This window comes from Sander lucioperca, chromosome 3 (assembly GCF_008315115.2).
Source record: "Sander lucioperca isolate FBNREF2018 chromosome 3, SLUC_FBN_1.2, whole genome shotgun sequence".
NCBI lineage: Eukaryota > Metazoa > Chordata > Actinopteri > Perciformes > Percidae > Sander > Sander lucioperca.
In genome coordinates, this window is record NC_050175.1 from 31,583,124 (window position 1) to 31,604,297 (window position 21,174).

Sequence of the window (21,174 nt, forward strand, 5' to 3'; positions counted from 1 at the left end):
AGGCCTTTAATTCCACAGGTCAGATGAAGACATGAAAGGAGAGAGAGAAGGGGAATGACATGCAGCAAAGGGCCGCAGGTCAGAGTCGAACCCGCGGCTGCTGCGTCGAGAAGTAAACCTCTAGATATGTGTGCCTGCTCTACAAACTGAGCTAACCCGGCCACCCGAACCATGAGTTTTGTGATCCGTTACACCCATAATACATCCCCCACCATCCAAGCAAATACATGTTCCTATATCAAGATATAAAGAGCACAGCCTTTGATCCTTAGCTACTTCATCTTTTGAAGTACACAACTCAGCTGTCAATCAGAACCACACCTGCAATAGCAATTCAGGTGAAAAAGATAAGTCCGATTTGAAGGATGATCAGGTCAGTTGTAAATGAGAGCAGCAAGCCACATAGACTGACAACATTCCAGATGAGTTCTACATGTGTAAATAACAGAAAACAAACTGTCGTGATTGCAATTATAAGCACATGCCAACCTTGAAATGGATTTGTAACGTTTCTGAAGAACCTGAGTGCAGATAGCAGCCAACAGATGAATGTGAGTAGATGAGATTAGATGTAGAGCAACTAAGGATCAGAAACTGATAGCAGCATGAACATACTAGTAAACACAGAGAACGCTCAATAATCAGAGGCATAATATCAAGCAGGTAGATTTGACAGTCTAGCAGAATCTGTGACTAGAAGTTAAAAACGGGCCTGGAAACCAGAAGAAACTGTCAGCTCATGTTTCATCTGCTCTGGCAGATACGTTTGGCACCCCTCCTATTCAAATAGGTTTTCCAGCTGAAGAGAACCTGGACGAGCCAATCACAGCAGTTTATCTCACAGGAGGCGGGTTTAAGACAATAACTGACAGAGGAGCGTCATGCATGAATGTAGTTACTGGACGTAACTGGCTCTGTCCAGCGCAACAGGTTCACGAAACTCAAATTAAACTGTTAAACTAGGCCCGCACTGATCAAATGCAAATCAAGATTCTGTTACTGTATTGCATATTTCTCGCCTAAAACGTTTTCAGAGGCTTTTCCTTTTTCTTTTATTTATGACCTGTCATATTTCCTGTTTTGTTTTCTTTGTATGTTTATGCTTGTAAAGCACTTTGAATTGCCATTGTGTCTAAATTGCGCTATATAAATAACTTGCCTTGTCTAAACTTTAACAATAAGATTAGAGCAAATCCATGAGTTAAGTCTTTTAATCATGATGTATGGTTATTAGCATATATCCAACAGCGATTGGCTCTTCAGACTCTGCTTTTGAGAAATGATTATGGATTGCACCTGTCTAGTTGTCATGTAAACCTACTTTATTGCACAATTTCTAAAATAAATTGGGGAATAAGAGATGTGCCGACGAATATGTGTGGAAAATATCATGGAGTTGTAGGATTGATTGTATTCCTCCTTAGCAACACATCCTGCTCCTTCAATTGGTGCTTGAGCATCCTCTTTTCTCTCTATTCAGCACCTGGTAATGTCGCTGTGACAGTTTACTGTTTGATTTCAATGAATTGCTTCACAATGATTGACAGTTTGATGGGCCCTGTAATTGGCTGCCTGGTATGCTCAGTCACAAAGTAAATAATAGAGATGGTGATGGGAGACTGGGGCCTTTCATGTCTATTCATTATGGAAACACACATTTTATTACTTATACATTCTCTTTATTAAGTTTCATTTAGTTTCATTCTGTACTTTTTTTTAGATTGGCCAGGTCCCCAAATGGTGGGCACTGTGGGCTGTAGGCTTAGTAATTTGTTTTCCTGTGAGCATGGGAAAATAATCTGCAGTGACCTGCTGGCACAAATACAACCACAAAAACTCTGTGAAAGTGGGCATAAGATCAATTCAGTAGTCTTTGCCAACTCCGGTTACGCCACAGTCTAACTTTTACAACTTTGACAAAAATGTAATTGATTTGTTCTTTTTTAAAAAATGTAATACAATTAGATTATGTACATAGGGAATTTTATGTGAATGACCAACCGAAACAATGAGTTGAAAATGTGAAAATGCTCCGTAGAGCTGAGGGTGACTGTAAAAGCAACAAGCAACCACGTTTACATACATACATATATATACATCTATTTGATCTAGTGTTAACGTAAAATGTATTGAATAATGAGCTTTAATTCAACAGTGAATTTGGAAAAAGAAGAGGTCACATGAACTTAGTGGGTTCTGTCCTGGATGCTTTACCTTAATTTAAATTTACAAACGCATTTACTAATATCGATAGAATGGATTCATGTGGTTCTCTGAAAGCTCAAAATGTGGCTAATGTCACACCAGCTTGAATTAATTACCTCTCGGTACCATCTGAAATTTGCTACAGCTTGTTTTAAGAGGGTTTTCTAGTGTGACCTCTGATATGCCATTTATAACACTTCATTCGTTTGTAGACTTGCCCAATCACATGAGCCTCAGGCTTGATTATGGTAAATTGGTTCAATAGCGCCCCCCACAAATTTTCAAAGAAGTAGCACCTGCAGTGCGTTTCACCTAGACATATGAGATTTGGTATGCATATGTATCATCTCCAGACTTACAAAAAAGCCTCTTAAACCCAACAGGACGTCAGCTATATTAAAATAAATGTGCAAATTATCGATGACTACTTTAAAATACTTCTCATACAGATTTAACCTGATCAACTTCAAAATTAGTCAGTACAATTGTACAATTGCCAAAGCTAAATTATGAAGCCTTTGTACTTGTGTCCAACGGTGTGGGCGTAGCTAGGTGTCAAATTACCATATAACGCCGCTAAACAGGTAGTTGTTTCTTACTCGCGTGTACATTGTCCAATCAGCCCCAAATGTATTATTCTTGAGCACATCTATAAGTCAATAATGAGTTATTTTTCTAACTCCGTTCGGTGTTTCACTATGGGAATCGCCGCGGCGTGACCAACTAAGGAAGCTCCAATAACACCACGTCTGTCCGTGACAGACAGGTCGAACTGTACTAGGGCCACGCCCCCTCATATAATCACAGTCGACCAGCTCCTTACAAATCATTCTCACTTTCTTCCCGTGAAGAAACTATACTAAGCTCCCTCAGCGCTTCTGGGCTAGCTTGGTTGGTTATCTGCTTACAGTTAGACAAGCCGCTGGTCAACAGACTAGCCAGCAGTCTCGGTCAGACAATTCCAAGCCGTGGGGAAAACACTCCTTTGCGGCTGCAGCAGCAAAGAGCCGCCACTCCCACCTCGGAGAGGGGAAGAAGAAGCGGCCATCCTAACCCCCCCAGCTTCTCTCTCAACCCCTCCTACAAAGAGGAGGAAGGTTGGAGAGGTGGAGCAGAGCCCCGAGGTTTGTGGTTCAGGGGCCCTGGTGTTTCACAGTTCTCCAGGGGGGCCCTCTCAGTTTCTCTCCCTCCTCATCCACGAGGAGAAGAGTCAGGGGCAGAAAGTATTCCAGTGTCACCAAGCATTTTCACCATGTTCTCAGTGTCACCAAGCACCATGTTCAAAGAGGCAACAAATAAAGCCTGCATTCTCGCAACCAGGCACAGAGCCAAGGGCGAAATGCTACCCATAAAACAAAATAAAAATAAAACCCAAAATAAACCTGAACCATCAGGTCCCTGCAGGGGGAGCTCACACTCCTCCAAGGGCAGACCGCTCCCTCCGACCCAGGGAGGTGACGTCACTGCAGCGCGACACCAGGGGTCCCCTTTATGCTCAAACGGACCGGTGGCGCGCATGCGCAGTTCACCCGTGGGTTTTATCCACTGTTTGTCAGGGTTACACGCTACAGTTTGCTATGAAACCACCCAGATTCAACAGTGTGATTAGTTTCAGTGCCGATAGGGGATGCAGCACAAGTCCTAGAGGACGAAATAACATGCCTATTAAACAAACGAGCTATCAGAGCTGTGCCGAGTGAGGAAACGCATCAGGGGTTTTACTCCCGCTATTTCCTCATTCCCAGTAGATCTCCGTGTGTTAAACAGACACCTACGAAAATACACGTTCAGGATGTTAACACACAAAGTGCTCTGTCATTCAATCCGCCCGGGGGATTGGTTTGTGACAATAGATCTTTCAGATGCATATTTCCACATCGCCATTTATCCCACACACGGAAAGTTTCTATGGTTTGCGTATCGGGGCATAGCCTACGAATACTAAGCCATCCCATTCGGGCTGTCGTTAGCACCGAGGGTGTTCACCAGGTGTGTGGAGGCAGCGCTGTCACCGTTAAGGAATAGCTATCAGGTAGGTATCAGAATATGTTCGTACATAGACGACTATCTGGTCTGCTCCCACTCACGGGAGCAGGCAGTCAGAGATTCCACTACGGTGATAACTCATCTCAGGGATTTGGGGTTCAACATAAACTGGGCGAAGAGCCGAGTAGAACCCACACAATGTACAGAATATTTGGGTCTCAAAATAAACTCCCTCTCCTACCGCGTCACGCTATCGGAGGTTAGATTATTTAGAGATTAGGTTAGAGATTAGCATCTCTGGGGCAATGTCTCTCCCTTTTCTGGCTGAGCAAAGCCGTGCCATTCAGACTATGCCTGCGCCTGCTCGGCCTGATGGCGTCAGTAGTGTCTGTGGTACATTTGGGGCTGTTAATGATGAGGAATTTTCAGCATTGGGTTGCAGCATTACACCTGTGCCCACGCCGTCATCTCAACAGAAGGGTGAAAATAACTCTGGCGTGCGTAGCAGCCCTCTGCTCATGGAGAGACACGGCGGCGCTTGCATCGGGCGTCCCGCTAGAGGCGCTGTCATCCAGAGTAACCATGACAACGGACGCGTCCCTGTCAGGATGGGGAGCGACACTGTTAGGGAGAACTGTGAATGGCACATGGAGCCGGAGGTTAGCCCAGGCTCACATAAACGTCTTGGAGCTTATGGCGGTGTTTCTGGCTCTGAAATATTTTCTGCACTTTCTCCAAGGTCGTCATGTTTTGGTGAAAACAGACAACTCCACAGTGGTTGCGTACTCGTTCACTGCAGTTGCACAAGTTGGCTCGCACAGTGCTTTTGTGGAGCAGCGGGAGACTGCTGTCTCTTTGAGCAACACACGTGCCAGGCGTTCTAAACAGGGGTGCAGATCTTCTGTCACGGGGAAACCCTCATATACTATCCTATACGGCGAGTGGACTCTCCACCCACAGGTGGTGGGACAGATACGGTCAGGCAGCTGTAGATCTCTTCGCCTCGCAGGAAAACACACAGTGTCCAATGTTCTTCTCTCTGGCAGATGTAAATGCACCGCTGGGTGTGGATGCTCTAGCCCACCCGTGGCCAAACGTGCTACTCTATGCATTTCCCCCCCTCAGTCTGATCTCCCCCACCCTGGAGAGGGTGAGAGGTCAGGGCCTGTCACTGATCCTGATAGCGCCGCGGTGGTCATACAAGCATTGGGTAGCAGAGAACTGCAACCCCTCCCCACCCCGACTACGCCATCCATAAATATTACAAACAGGATTGGTGATAAAGCGCAGCCCTGGCGGAGGCCAACCCTCACCTGAAACGAGTCCGACTTACTGCCGAGAACCCAGACACAGCTCTCGCTTTGGTCATACAGAGATTGGATGGCCCTGAGATGGGACCCCCTCACCCCATACTACCCGCAGCACCTCCCACAGTATCTCCCGGGGGACCCGGTCATATGCCTTTTCCAGATCCACAAAACACATGTAGACCGGTTGGGCATACTCCCAGGCTCCCTCCAGGATCCTTGCAAGAGTAAAGAGCTGGTCCGTTGTTCCACGACCAGGACGGAATCCGCATTGTTCCTCTTCAACCCGAGGTTCGACTATTGGCCGAACCCTCCTTTCCAGCACCTTGGAGTAGACTTTACCAGGGAGGCTGAGAAGTGTGCTACCCCTGTAATTGGCACACACCCTCTGGTCCCCCTTTTTGAACAGGGGAACCACCACCCCGGTCTGCCACTCCGTAGGTACTGTCCCAAACTTCCACGCAATGTTGAAGAGGCGTGTCAACCCAGACTGCCCCTCCACACGCAGAGCTTTTAGCATTTCTGGACGGATCTCATCATTCAATTTACCTGAAATTTACACAATGTGGTTTAAACATGATATACAGCAACATGACGTATAAATAGTGTGTTCTCTAGCGCCACATAATGGACAAAAGAAGTGGTGCACTATATGGAGGGAATTGATTTTAAATCTTGTGTGCAGTGTCCGACAGTCCCAGAAATACACAGCCGCATCGACAGGGAGCCACTGGCACCCCCAACAGTGCGAGGAGTGAAAGAGCTGGTACATTGCCGCTTGCAGCTTTAATTTTTTTAGTACATTCTTATTATTGTAGAGTAAAATGCAATTTAATTGCACAGTTTATCAAAAGCCAAATGTTTCCACCAAGACCACTAAACAGTATGGGAAGTAGCACAGGAAGTGTGCGGATGATATAGAATATTAATAACAGGTTGGGATGAAAGTGTGAGAAGCGGATCCAATTTCATGGATGTATCACTCTAAAAATGCTGGGGCATGTCTGGCGGATCATTATTATTGCATTGCTTTTGAGCTGAAGTAAAACGACTGTATTTCTAATAAACTCAAATGTGGATTAGACACACCGGAATGGATCATATTGTGTTGGTTTTGGATGAAATAATGAAAGTGTAATCATTCATTGAGAAGGAATGTAAACAGAAAAACTGACTTTGAGAAGTATTTCCTTGGATGAGTGGCGTAACTTACAAGATCGTGTTGTGTGTCTGATGATGTAAGCCTTCCTCCTTGGTTAAAACAAGGAGGATTTGAGTATAAAGTTCCACAGGAAAAATGGCTGGTACTATGCTCAAAGTCACACTGTTATCCATTTCACAAGTAAATGAGACAACATTAACTATTATGTCAGGTCATCAAATCTTTCATCACTTCTTGTAATGGTACCATGTTATCATCTTAATCGATCAAACTGCTGAGAAAATGGATTACTTCAATACCTTGAAACTCTTTTCCATCAAAGTCAAAACTTCATTGCAAGCTACTGCAAGCAGCATTGTGGCAATGAAGGTACTTTAGGCTCAAGTGTTTCTTTGAAGGCAGAGTACCACAGCTCATAATCAGAAAGTCCATGAACTTTAGTCACTGCTTCCCATATTGAATGAAACGTCTTTGAAAACAGAAAACCCATCTTCAGATATTGAAATGGGCTCTGTTGTTTTTTCGCTGGCTCTCTAACATAAGTGATGGTTTAGTATAGTATGGACTGGACTGGCTGCCACTCTGTATATAGTAATACAGACTATTAAAGTCTTAATATAGAAACATATAGTCCTATAATAGCACTAAATGTTTCTGCCAGCTAGTTTGGATATGCTGCATTGTTTTTTATTTTCCTAAGCCAAGTCACCATCTAATGTTTTGGTTTTTTTTTTCTTTTTATGGCTGGCCCGTCCACTTTATCTTTAACTGTTCTCTGTCTTTGGCATTTTTCTTTTGGATTCATATTTTGAAATGTTGCATATTAGATATCTAAGCTCAAGGGCTCTCTATACACTCCACACGCACGCACGCACACACACACACACACACACACACAATTTGGCTCTTACCCCCCATGCTATACACAATGTTATGGCTGGTTTAATAATAGTAAAATTGTGAGTGCAGGTCAGCAAAGAGAATAACCACTAAATGGGATTAAATGACTGAAACCCAGAAACATCTGCATTTACTGACACTATACATTTGTGTAAATGTACTAATACGGTAATTATGATTTAACTGATGTGTGAAACACATATTGTGCAAATGCCTGAATTATCTTAAAGCAGCATTAACTGATGTTTTTGGCCACTTAAGGGGCACCAGGGCAAGCTGTTAACACAATATTGACATATTAGAGAGCAGAGAAGGCAATTGGCTGCAATCTGCCGCCACTCCAGGACCTATACACCACCAGGACTCTGAAGCGAGCTGGAAAGATTGTGGCTGACCCCTCCCACCCCGGCCACAAACTTTTTGAGCCACTCCCCTCTGGCAGGAGGTTGAGGTCAATCAGGACCACAACCACACGCCACATAAACAGTTTTTTCCCCTCCGCCACTAGCCTTATCAAAAAGGCCCGGAAACCACCCTGACTCTCTCCAGACTACACCCTACATGCCACTGTACCTACTCTGCTGTAGCGTTCCTTTTTACTACTGTTTAACTAATTTTGTTATTTATTTTACATTTATTTGTATCTTTATTAATACATACTGTGTGTATATGTTTATACTTATATTGTTTATATTCTTCTTATATTTAGAGAATGTGTGACATGCACCAACAACACCATGACAAATTCCTTGTATGTACAAAAAAAGGCAATAAAGCCCTTTCTGATTCTTATTCTGATTCTATTATGCCTGATAAAGTAGCGTTTCACTGATTTATTGGCAGAACATCGGTATTGACCCATATTTGCCTTGTTGACTGCCATTGGCCTATCAGCAAATAAGATGGCAGTGGCCGATGTTTATGTGTTGTTTTTTGCGGTCGGACTCCGACAACATTCCGCTAGCATATGCTGCTACTGCAGCTGCTGATTCAGAGAAGAAGCCACTGACTGGACACTATGCTGACCTCTTACGTATGATGTGAAAGGTCAAAGGGTGCTGTGCACACACCTGTGGTTTGTTTACAGTAAAAACAAATGTTGGCTGTGTGGGAGTATTATTAACACATCCAGCAGATGAGTAGAAACATTAGCAGGCATTAGGAGTTTTGTTTGTGTCCACCCGGCGAATGTAAGTCCAACACTCACTCACGCTTTTTAGCTCTGTTTTTGGTCTCTACCAACTCCTAAGGGTAAATATCTGCAACGTTAGCTGCTAAATGCTCTACTATGTTCACCAGCTAATTGCTAAATCTGACTTTGTCTGTTACATGGAGATGGGCCAGTAGCATACAGCTAGTTTATCTCAGCTTGTTCGGTGATAACAGCTGCTTGCCGCGTCTAGAAAATACATTGATTGGAGCATGAAAGTGAAACAAATAAAGATGAGTGCTGTAACAATGAGCTGCAAGAAGCTAAAACACTACTTAGAGCTAATGGGAGCAGCTGAGTTGGCTGTAAACGTAGTTACAAATTACTTATTTCACATTACACAAAGTAATTTGATCCCTGTTAACAAAAAAAACGATTTACAAAGCTTTGATCAGAGTGAAGTCACCGTAAATAAAAAGTTAAATAACCCACCAATATTTCTAAAGCTGGATTTATAATGTTTCATCATTCATTTAATAATTTGCATGTTGGTACCAGAGGTTGTATTTACGAACCTACAACATGCATTCAATGATTTGGCAAGCAGCAGCCCACTTATTAAATTTATTCATTCACTGTGTAAACTGGTTTGAAACCATGCAGTAGAACCATATAATCACTGTAATTAAAATATTGCCTTGAACTGATTTATCAAAGTAATAGGTGCATTGATGTTCATGTAAAATTATTCGATAAATTACTATTCAGTGACAAGAAATCTACAGCAATGCCATGATACAACGTACACACAATGCAACACATGACAATGCCATCTGGTGATCTAACAACATGGCAAGGGCTCCGATAATGAAACACTTAACTGCCAAATCCATCCATCAAATCAGACAGCAGGTTTCTGTTGTGCCAAGACATTATACTGAGGGCATACCATAGACAACAGTGATCTTTTAAAACCAGCACATACAGTATCACATCAAACAATACTGGGGATGTACACACAATGGTCCTTACATTGACAAGTTCGCCTTCCTTGTCTTTGCCTTTGAAAACTGGGTTATCAAGTCCTGAAAAAACAACCCTCTCAGTAGCTCTGACTTAGCGGGCATCAAAGAGAGTGCCGAAAGCAGTTTCTTACTCTTGGATGTTCTTGTTTAATATTTGATTTGCTTGATTTGAAATTGACCTGTTTCCCTCACATCTTGATACAGGTAAACAGACTAATAATTGAAGCACTTCCATCATGTGATTTAGAATTTCTCTTCACTTTGTTGTGCCTTTTCGGAAAAGGTGCAGCGCCCCTGTGGCTCCACTGTTACTGCGTGCACACAAAAGTCACACTGATTGAAATGGGGAAAGTCATGGAGGACATGTGGAAGGTGAATGGACAGGACTGTATATTTAGAAATGCTTTTCAAAAGCTGTGACCAGATGAGGCAAAAAGAAACAGCAGCATCAAAACATGGTTATTTTTCTACCCATGCCATTGTGTCAGCAGGTTGCTACAGTAACAGCAGGGAAGGACCCACTGACTAATCGTTCTTTAATCCCGAAGGACATCTGATTCTGAATATGTAATTTTGGTGGTAAAGCAGATGTGCAGTTACAAAATTAACTGTTCCTCACTAATTAAATCCAAGTGCATATTGAATGTTTAGGGGTAGGCATAATTAAAGGAGTAAAATCTACTTAAAGTCATGCAAGTTAAATAAGTGCAATTAAACCAAAGAAATTAATGTATTGATCTGAATCCTCCTTTGTTTATGTGTAACATTCTGCCTACAGTGTGCTCCATAAGTTCCTGTACCTTGTAACACTACAATGAACTAATAATACTTCTTCTGATGCACAGGGAGTAATATAGCATTTCCCAGTGATTTCCGGTATCAGTTTGTCTGTTGCTGGTTTTGGTGATGGCGATGCTAAAAAACAGTCACACCATCGCCCTAAAGCTTAATTACACAGTGAGAAGTACAAGGGCGACAATGATGTTACATGAACAACAACGAGCCCTATTGTCCACTTGTCACTGTCTTTCCTTTTATGTAAAGTTAAGATTCTTCTTTTTCCATCAACCCATGTGCTTGCCTCGTCACGAATGACTCATTCAATTATCTGACTCACCAAGCCACTCAATCTCCAACTGTGCTCAGAGCTGCATGTGGGCCAATTTCTACACACAATATATATCTACACCAATATATCTATGCCTATTTTTATGTATTTTATATATTTCTCTATATATCTACTGTGTGTCTATATGTATATGTATATATATATATATATATATATATATATGTATATGTATATGTATATATATATATATATATATATATATATATATATATACGATAAAGATACAGACCAAGTCCCTCCTCTTTCTGTGTCATGGTGATTTGCGTAAACAAGGCATCTGTCTCTGTTGCCAAAAATAGAGCAACATGATGGTTCACATGCCCATTACACCCTGCTGTACCAAGACACACATGCATGCACATTCAAACAAACAGGCTTGCATGTACAAAGACCCAAGGACAGGCAACCTGCGATGCCATTTTTAGAATAACATCAAGCTGTCTTGCCTGTTAGCAATTCTCAGTGTCGAACTGGAGGTGAAGGAGGTGAGCCGTTTTGTTAAAATCATTATCATGGCTATTCCATTCACTAAGTGCGGTCATGACCAGAGGGACATACGGATGTTAAAAAATGTCTTGAAATTGAAGTAATGTCGATCCTTAATGCGAGAGCATCAAGCTGATGTCAGAATGTTTTAAAGCTTTTACTTTCAGCCATTATTGATATGATGATCAAAGGAACAGAACAAAGAGTATTGAATGTTAGACTGGCTTCTAATCTGTCTCAGCACAATGGACCAGAACTGAGTTATAGCTGTGTTGCTCAAGTCAGCAGCATTGTGTGAAAAGGACAGCAGCTTTCTTAGTGTCCTTCAGTTGTTACGTATTGTTCCTTTTTATCATGGACAAACTTTGGCTGATGAATTACAGCAATGCTGTGGAATCCAGTGTGTGGACGTTAACTTCATTGTATATACTGACTTTAGAAAGACTAAATTTGAAGGCATACAATGAGCAATGTTGTGCATAGCTGTCAATTTCTGTTTCATGCATCTGAATCATCATGCATAGCACATTCCTTTAGATTCACACAAGAGGTCTATGCTTAAAACAAAGAGCCAACTTAGCAATTTTCACAAGTTTTACCAGGCACATGAAAGCATATTCATACTATGTACAGTACAAAGGCTCAATGAATAAATAAGTCACACAGTGATTGTGCTTTTTTTACCCGCTTCACTTTCAAGAGTTTTCTCTTACTTTATTACTAATTCTCACCTACTACCCTCGTAAGGATGATATACGACCAAGGGATCGGCACGATGAAACACGAGATTGTCTGCCACTGTCTGTAATTAACATGAGCAGGTACACACAGAAAGCCCAATGATCTGACAGTATTCCCCTTGAATGGGCTGAGAGGGCCAAGGGACGCCATTACCCTAACTGATGAGGGCTATTTCTCATTCCTGGCCAGTCACTTCACAGCCATTAGTGTGTGCATTATCGACCTGTGGAGAGGTCTTTGTGCTCAAGGGGAAACACCTGCAGGTCAAATCATCCCACCTCCCCTACCCCCTCCACAGTCCTCTCTAACCCTCATCAGCAGGCATGAGAATAAAAGCTGTGGTCCCCGTGTGGGAGATGAAGTGACCAAAGAGAGAGCGAGATAGTGTGTGTGTGCAATGTAATATATGAAGTGGGTGTGAATAGATGTACAGTATGCATTCAAATGCCTGGCACGAGTAAAAGGGGAGAAAGGTAGAGCAAGAACGATGGAGGTGGTAACATAACTTCACCTTTGCTTTTTAATGGAGGATTTTTTTTTTTCCTTGAAATTACTAATAGTTATATTACATCATTTTAGAGAACTAAATGATATGTGACATTTAAAATGAAACAGGCTTTTGCCAGACACAAATTATTTTTTGTTATTTGTTATCAATTTCTAACACACTCAATTATATTAACAATTTAAAGGATAAGGCTGCATTTTTATATAATATTTTTTTTATTGTCAACAAATCCTATGAAAAGACCATTAGTCCATCTCTTGATACTTTCCGACTTCCCTGCCTTATCTCTGTTGCTCTCAGCCTCCAGTCCCTTTGTTCGTACTGAAGACATGAATCTTTACAAATTAGTCATTTTTAATAAGGCTAAATAATCTCCAACTACTGGGCACTGTAGTGTTTAGCAAACTGCAACAAATAGTATATTTTTGGGAACTATTTTCAGTCATGGATTTTTATGGCAGCAGGAGGGTGTATGTAGGATTTCTTCAAAATGAACTATGCACATGTTTATTGTAATAAAGGGAGATGTCAGACAGCACAACAGTGTGGCTCATTGATGTGTTTTTAATAGGTTCTGGACAATAATGGAGATCTATGGCACAGAGGAATATGATATCAGACATTTAGCTCCACAGGTAATTATAATTAGTGGCAGCAATTCATTGTTGGTTTTGGTCTGTTAATGGGATTTGATGACAAATATCACCAGACGTATCCTTTAAACAGTTCTTCCACTCATTTGGGATTTTACACAAATTAATTGTCCAATTTTAAGAATTAATGTACAGTAATTGCATCCCATGGTCAACATTACCTGTAGTGTTTCTGAACACTACTTCTGAACTTTAATGATAATTTATTTAATTCATTGTATGGGTTATGTACCATTATGTTATGTAAAGTGTTCAGTTTTTTTTCTTCTTTTTTTTTCTCTGCACGCATCAGCTAAGGCAAACTGTTAAGGCTGAGAGGGTGACTAGCTGTCATTTAACATAAGTTGCCCTCTGTACACACAGTCAACTAGCCTCCTCTGGTGTGGCCTCATCTCCTTCTCCACTGTCATTCCAACTGACAAGTGACCTAAAAACTCACCTTGGAACTGCACACATCGCCCTGTTTAGACGAAGTGCCAGGGAGGCCACCCGACGCTCGCAAAATGCTTGACAAGAGACACTGTACAAATTTCAACAGCCCCAAGCTGTTTGTCTTAACAACCCCTGGGAACCACTTCGATGGATTTAAGTTCTCTTCAGCTAAGTAGATTGGTGGAGGGCTGCAGTTAATCTCATGACTGATGTATCTTCTCAGCCGCTGGTCACAGCAGCATCAATGGCCCGCGCACAGATGAAAGCATTCATCTGTTATTCAAAGTGAGAAGCTTCAGACCTCTGAATGCCTTCTATTCTTTGCTTTATAGATACCATTAAATATTTTTAAACATGTAATGAATGTTAGGCTTTTCAGAGGCTGATGTTCATCTGTGTGAGTGTGCTTTACTGCAGAAACAATGTGAATGTTCACCCAACTTCAAAGCCAACTCCTCATTGCAATATTAAGCTGCTTTGAAGCAAAAGTGTGTGTGTGTGTGTGTGTGTGTGTGTGTGAGAGAGAGAGAGAGAGAGTGAGAGAGATAGAGAATAGACCTTTAGTCAACCACCACTGAACCCTTATTCAGCTTTTATTCACCCACCAATATGATTATATTTTAATACACATGAATTAATCCGAACTGTACACATTTCCACCTGTCCTCCTGTCTTGTTCTACTTAGTACCAAAAGGAGCAAAGACACATGTTAGCCCTTGTTACAGGCCTATCTATTCTCTGTGTGAGAAGATCAAAGCATTAATGCTAGACAGGTAGGAGACCTGAATGAAATGCTAATCCTATTAACATTCTAGGCATGCAGAGTGGCTTGCTAATGGCTGGCGCTATGGGTTGGATGGGAGTCATCTTATTTAGGGAGATCGAACTGAAGGCATTCATCAGAGCATTGATATCATCACACATTATATGAACAGCTGCATATATTTTTCATAGGGTTGACATCGTAAGGAGATGCAAGTGTGGCGCCACATAAATCAAACTGACAATACAATGGACCTGAAATGGATCAGGGTAAGACAAAGAGGATGCAAGAAGTAGCATGCATATTACCTCGCACTCCCACACACACTGTATCTTTTCTCTTTTCATAGCTAAATCTAAATGTTTCGCTTTTTCCATGGTTCATTTATCCGGTATTTAATTAGTCTATTCTATTTCATAAATCAATGACTACAGAATCTTCCACTGGTCTTTGACAACCAAGTTCTTGTTTCACAGAAATGAGAGTTTTATGACCTTGCGGTGGGGGGGAAAAAATGATACATTTGAAATTTTACCAGGGTCAATATGAAAATACATATTCAGTCAAATCATTTTAATTTTGCTGACTGTACTGTATGGTACTTTTAAGGCTTATGAAAGAAGCTGAAAGCCTTTTAACTGACAAAGTCTACCACACTGACATCTTACTCATTGGTTCCCATGAAAGCATTTTTTTTTTCTTCTAATTATTAGGAATGTTTTCTAGACATGATCATTGCTTTTGTCTACATTGATATTCCTTTGGTTTTTATTGTGTTGAACATCATTTGTTAGCATAGTGAGTGTTAATATCAAACCTTCAAAGGGTGAAACAAGATTCTCCTCCCCAGAAAAAAAGATCCCATAAGTCATGTTCAAGCAGCAATTATGACCGATATTTATGTTTTATTGTTTAGTTGTTGTAATTGTGATGGTAAAAAAAAAGTAAATGGCGAGTTTTTTTAGCTTTATGGAACAAACAGACCTATGTCACATATTGCATCACGTGCAAAACTAGAAGTGGAGTAATGTCACAACAGCCCAGTCTCATGGCAGTTCGTTACTTTATTGAATCTACTGATTCGTGAACAGGACACGATTATGTCGTTTTTTTCTTGTGGTGATTACGAATTTTAATTTTATGTATTTAAATGGGAAGCATATTTCGTGATCACAGCACGACAATGGTAGGGAGTAGTATGAAAAGCAGAAAATCCGCGTAGGGAGGTTGGTTGGGGTGGTGGATGGCTCAAACAATACAGGACTTTCACCCCAGAGAGCGTTGGTTGGTCACAAATGTACTGATTTTAACCCAAACCATGATCTTTTTCTAAACTTAACTAAGTAGCTTTGTTGTCTAAACCTAACCAAACTGTGACTGTTATACAAGTTCAACGAAGTGTTTAAATCTGCGACCTATACGTTTAGATATGAGGATGAAAAATGCTCCTGTGGGTCGGATTGTTGTTGATAAAGCATTACCTTAAATCTACAAAACCCTAATATATTTGTTAAGTTGTAGCATTTTAATTGCAAAGGGAAATTCAGAATGAATGAACTTCAATAACCAAGGTAGAGAATTTTAAATCAGGCATTTCAAACTAATTAGGCATTTTTGTATAATTCATGCAAGAGAGGTAAGAGGTTATCTTTAATTATTCACTAAACATCTTACATGTTGAAAAAAAGAGTAGCTGTAGAAGCTGTCAAATGACGTTTAGCCATGAATGGTGTGTTAAATGCACGTATTTGCCTAAGGTCTGTAAACAAGACAGATGGCTAAACTATTCAATGAATTAAAATCGGCAAGTCATCCACACAGCTTTTTTGAAAATACTCTGCATATGGTGGTTGATCCTCTGTCACTTCATCATGATTATATATCTGCAACACACGTGCAAACCAATGCATTCATCAACTCAGATGCCTGCAGCGTGCTGGAAGGTGTATATTTTTTTCATAGTAACTTTGCCAGACCCCAAAAATAATTTTATCTTTTGAACCAACCAGTCTCAATATATTTCAAGTCAAGGACACTTATTGTGGAAATTCTCTTCCAGTGTTGTGCTGTTGTACATTTCCAAGAACAATCTATATCATTCACTGTCTTCGGCCAGAGAGCAGGGATTTATATAAAGAACAGGCAGACGGGCAGAGAAAAAATAGATGGCATTTTATTTCCTGCAGAGAGAGAGAGAGAGAGAGAGAGAGAGAGCAAGATGGAAAGAGTATGGAGTACAGTATGTCTTCTGTCTCCTATTCGTTGGAAAACACTTTTGGTGCAGAGGTCATTATTTAGTCTTGTGATCTGGATAGCCAGTGCTACAGAAGCCTAATGAAAAGTGCCTTAAACCCCCTTCTCCATGTGTCACTTTTTGTTAGACAATATGATGGATGGTCCATTTTACAGCCTATTTCATCTGCTGTGCTGTTCTAAACTGTATTTTCAGGGTGATTTTACTTGAAACATCCATTTTTGTGTGACATAGTTATTCATCAGGGAGGAAGCTCAAATGCACCAAAGCTTTCAGGAAGGTGGGGAGAGAGGCATGAACCCCGTCACACCCCAATCCTAGCTTCCTCAATATTGTGTCAGTCTTATCTTGTCCTAAAAACACTTAAAAATGCAGATACTTACTACTTACAGCAGTATACTGTACTTGACTCCGACAGAGGTAATCTAACATCTTATTTTTAACCTTGCTGATGGCACACCAGGGAGGCATTATGAGATTGACAAACAAGTATTTGTCAATTGTTAAAAAAAAATAAAAAATAAAATAGAGAGAGGAAAAATGATCAGCTATGCCATCCCTCTTCCGATTCAATCACAGCAGCCCAGACAGCCTTTCTTCTTGTTCATAGACTTGTCCCTCTCACGTTGTGACACTCTGAGGGGAAGGCTGGGTAATGAGCAGACCTACGGGGGGTTGATGCACAAAGCTAGTCAGCCAGTCAGTCCTCTCCAGGTCACACTAACACAGAGAAGAGGCATTAAAAACGAGCCCAGGGACCTCAAGGGGGTTTATGTGGTTATAAGGTCTCATCTGTGTCCGGTTGTGAAAATTATGGCTGTAATTTCCATTCTGCCTGATAAATGGCATCTACAGTTTTTACTTGGGTGATTGCCTTCTATAAATCTCCTCAGATTAAACAGTGTACTCTGTACTGATAGCACTTAAAAAGCAATCTCCTTCTCTAATGGCATCTTGTGTGCTGTAGTTCATAAGGTACAGTGGACTCAAAATATTCAAGTAGGTACTCACCTCACAGTATTTAATGCTGATGAACTCTCAAAATTATATTTATGTGATATTCTGTCTCAACCAGACACATGCAGTGAGATTCAAGCTTAAAGTGGCCATATTATGCTCATTTTCAGATTCATAATTGTAATTTGTGATTGTATCAGAATAGGTTTACATGGTTTAATTTTCAAAAAACACCATATTTTTGTTGTACTGCACATTGCTGCAGCGCCTCTTTTCACCCTGTGTTCAGGTCTCTGTTGTAGTTACAGAGTGAGACATCTCAACTGTAGCTAGTTTTTAGTTACGTAGAAAGTCGTGCAGATTTTGAACAGCTCACCCGGAGACTGAAGGCAGGACACCCGTATCTCACTCAAAACAGCATGGATGTTTTTTTTTCAAAGTTTGTATGCGTGTGGAAGCACCAGAGACACAAAATAACACCCCAAATCCCAGAAAAAGTGATTTTTTTCATAATATGGGCACTTTAAGGTTTGCAGATGAGCTGCACTTGAGGAATCCTTTGTGATATTAGGTTTCCATATGTGACTTTTCTCATATGTGACTACTCTTGTACACACAGAAACACACACATCCAAAGCCACCAGTGCACTCCCCATACAGCAGTATTCTCTACCAAACTAGTGCCCTGCCCCAAGGGTAGGTCATGTCATCCAAGGCCACGGTTGACGCACCGCTCTGGGGTGTTCACACATCTGGAACCCCTCGCCCTGCCCCCTGCTGGTACCCACAGGCTGAATAGCCCTTGCATAGACCTTTGGACATCACTGTGTCTAGCAGCTGGGGACTACACATGTTTTTTCTCCTACCCTGTCAGCAGAAGGTCAGGGTCCTACAACACCAACTGACACTCACACACATGAGGGGGCACGCATACATTTTTTAAACACTTCCTACTGTATACAAAATGTTGTACTGTTACATACTGTATGTGCAATAAACCCCTGTGTTCTAGTACTACCTGCATCAGAGCCATGTTGACAAGGCTACCTTCAAATGTGTTCCCCTAATCTGTTGCACACACACACACACACACACACACACACACATGATCTGTTGCACACACACACACACACACACACACACACACACACACACACACACACACACACGCACACACACACACACACACACTATCACACACAATTGTATTCTTTTTCTCTCTCTGTTCCCAGTTGGTAGCTGGACACTAAAGCACCACAGGGGAGATGTTGACCCTGTTTGAGTAGAGTAAACCCTGCATCTGTCAGCAATACTACTTCATCAGCAGAAAGCTTGCCACAAGGTATATGTCCAGCAAAGCAATTGTTTATGCAGAACAGCCTTTTCAAAGACAGGCACTGCATCACTACAGTTAACAGCCTCACGGCAGCAAATGGGAGAGATGGAGGGAATGACAACCCAGCATGTTACCTATGCAAACATGTTTAAGGGTTTTAAAATATATAGTGAAAGAAGAATAGCATTTATAGAGATGTAGGGCAAGCTTTGAATATGGTGCCTTCTTTCTTTTATGATTTAAATAAATTGAAAGGTACATACATACTTAGCAAATAATAATTTAATTCATTCTAACTAAGATGTTGAAGAATTGTGAATGCGCTGCATGCCTGCTATGTCTGACAGACATCTGGAGAGGCATCATAAACAGGTACCAAGAGCACTTATTGTAACAGCAGCTGGCAGATTTACAATGATGTATCCTTTTAGATAGTCAAGCTCGTCTGGCCTGATACTCCAGAGGTATGAAGTGCATCAGTGCTGTGGAAGAAGGAAAGAGAGAATGAAAGACACATGGAAAAAAGGCAGACACAAAAAAATAATTATTTAAGTCTTCAACAGTCTTTAGATATCTTTGCCCAGCAATTTTCTGATGAATAAGGTCATCCATTGATCCAGCACTACATGTATTACAAAGGCAGATGGTACATGAAAAAGTTAATACAAATCGTTGGCAAGTATTACACAGATCTATGATACAATTCCAACCACCTTCATCAAATGAGTTATGTGATATTAGGTAATCAAAGTGTGAATTCTCAAAAAAAACTCATTGCACAAATATATTTTGTATACATGTAATGTAATGTAATGTATTTGTATTTAGGGTCAGTGCACAACTAAACATTAACCTTGTATAAAAACAAGAAGAGGTGCATTGTACCATGTTTTAGTACAATTGCTATTTTCCACCCGCATTCCCTGGGCAGGTAGATAGAACAATGAATTAATAACAGAGTTCAACACAAATGGAATACAAAACCCCAGGTTATACAATTGTTCAAACATTATCATTCACATTTCACACTCCACCTAATTACAATAATTCGCAAATATGTGCAAAGTTGCAGCAATAAAATTATCAGGGGCTCAGTCATTCCCACATCCTAAAAAAAACACTACAAGGCATCATGATATAGCAAATGGAGAATAATTAACCCTTAATTTAAGAGGTTATAAGAATTGTGGAGATAATATTAACAATGCAGCACATTGTTTCCACACAGCAATGAATCATTCAGTCATACCATTGCTTCAAAGGGTGCTTTGGAAATACACATGGAGTCATCAAGTCATAATACAATTTGCAGACAGCCTGCCCGTGAGCATAATAGAATCTTGTCACTCAGACGGAGCACAATTGGAATTAATTCAATTTGTCACAGTGACATGTCGGACTTTGATTAAAAAGGACTTGCAGACAATGGCTTTGGTGCTAATGTGTATTGTTTGAGTGTTTTTTTTTTTTTTGATTGTTTGAACCAAGTTTGCTTGGTTGTCAGTGCGCCTGGGTTTATTGACTAAAATTTAGACTCTGCGACGTGCCTGCATGACTTTTCAGTAAACAACTATGGCTGCTAATGCTCATGTCGCGCTGTGAGTCGAATGTTAGCAGAATACAAACTATTCAAAATGATCTGCATTTGCTTTTAGTGCGTCTAAGAAACAAAAGCTCAACAAATAAAAGGAACAATTACAGATAATGAACTCTCCCTAAATTAAGGCTCTTACACAGCAGCTAGAGTTCATTACACTGAATGCAGGAGTATGAAAGAGACAGTGTTCATATAATGCCACTGTTTACCTCTAAAGCCAATTTATTGTAAGTCTCCATGCATTTCTTCTCTCCCTGCTCTTCCCTCCTCCAAATCATCCAACTCCTCTCCCTCCCTTTTGGTCCTGTGAATAACCTCCAATCATTTACAATAAGCTCTCCTCAGAGAGCTTAGTAATATGATGATGCTGTATTTCTAAAACTAGGTGGTATAAAACAATAGCACCATGTAAAAAATGGAGAAGGAGGGCTCAAACAGAGGCCCTGCTCAGCCATACATCACAGTATAGATGCAGGACAGGGAAATATGCTGACATCAGGCCTCTATCTACCTTTCTTACCCTCCGTGGACACTTCATAAAACAGAACGGTGGGTGTAAATTTAGAGGATGCAGCCGTAAAC

At 40.9% G+C, this 21,174-nt stretch overlaps 1 pseudogene; it reads left to right on the forward strand.

Moving 5' to 3' along the window:
• Positions 1-365: 365 nt before the first annotated feature.
• The window catches only part of LOC116054508, an 80,867-nt pseudogene continuing 60,058 nt past the window's right edge, over positions 366-21,174 (forward strand).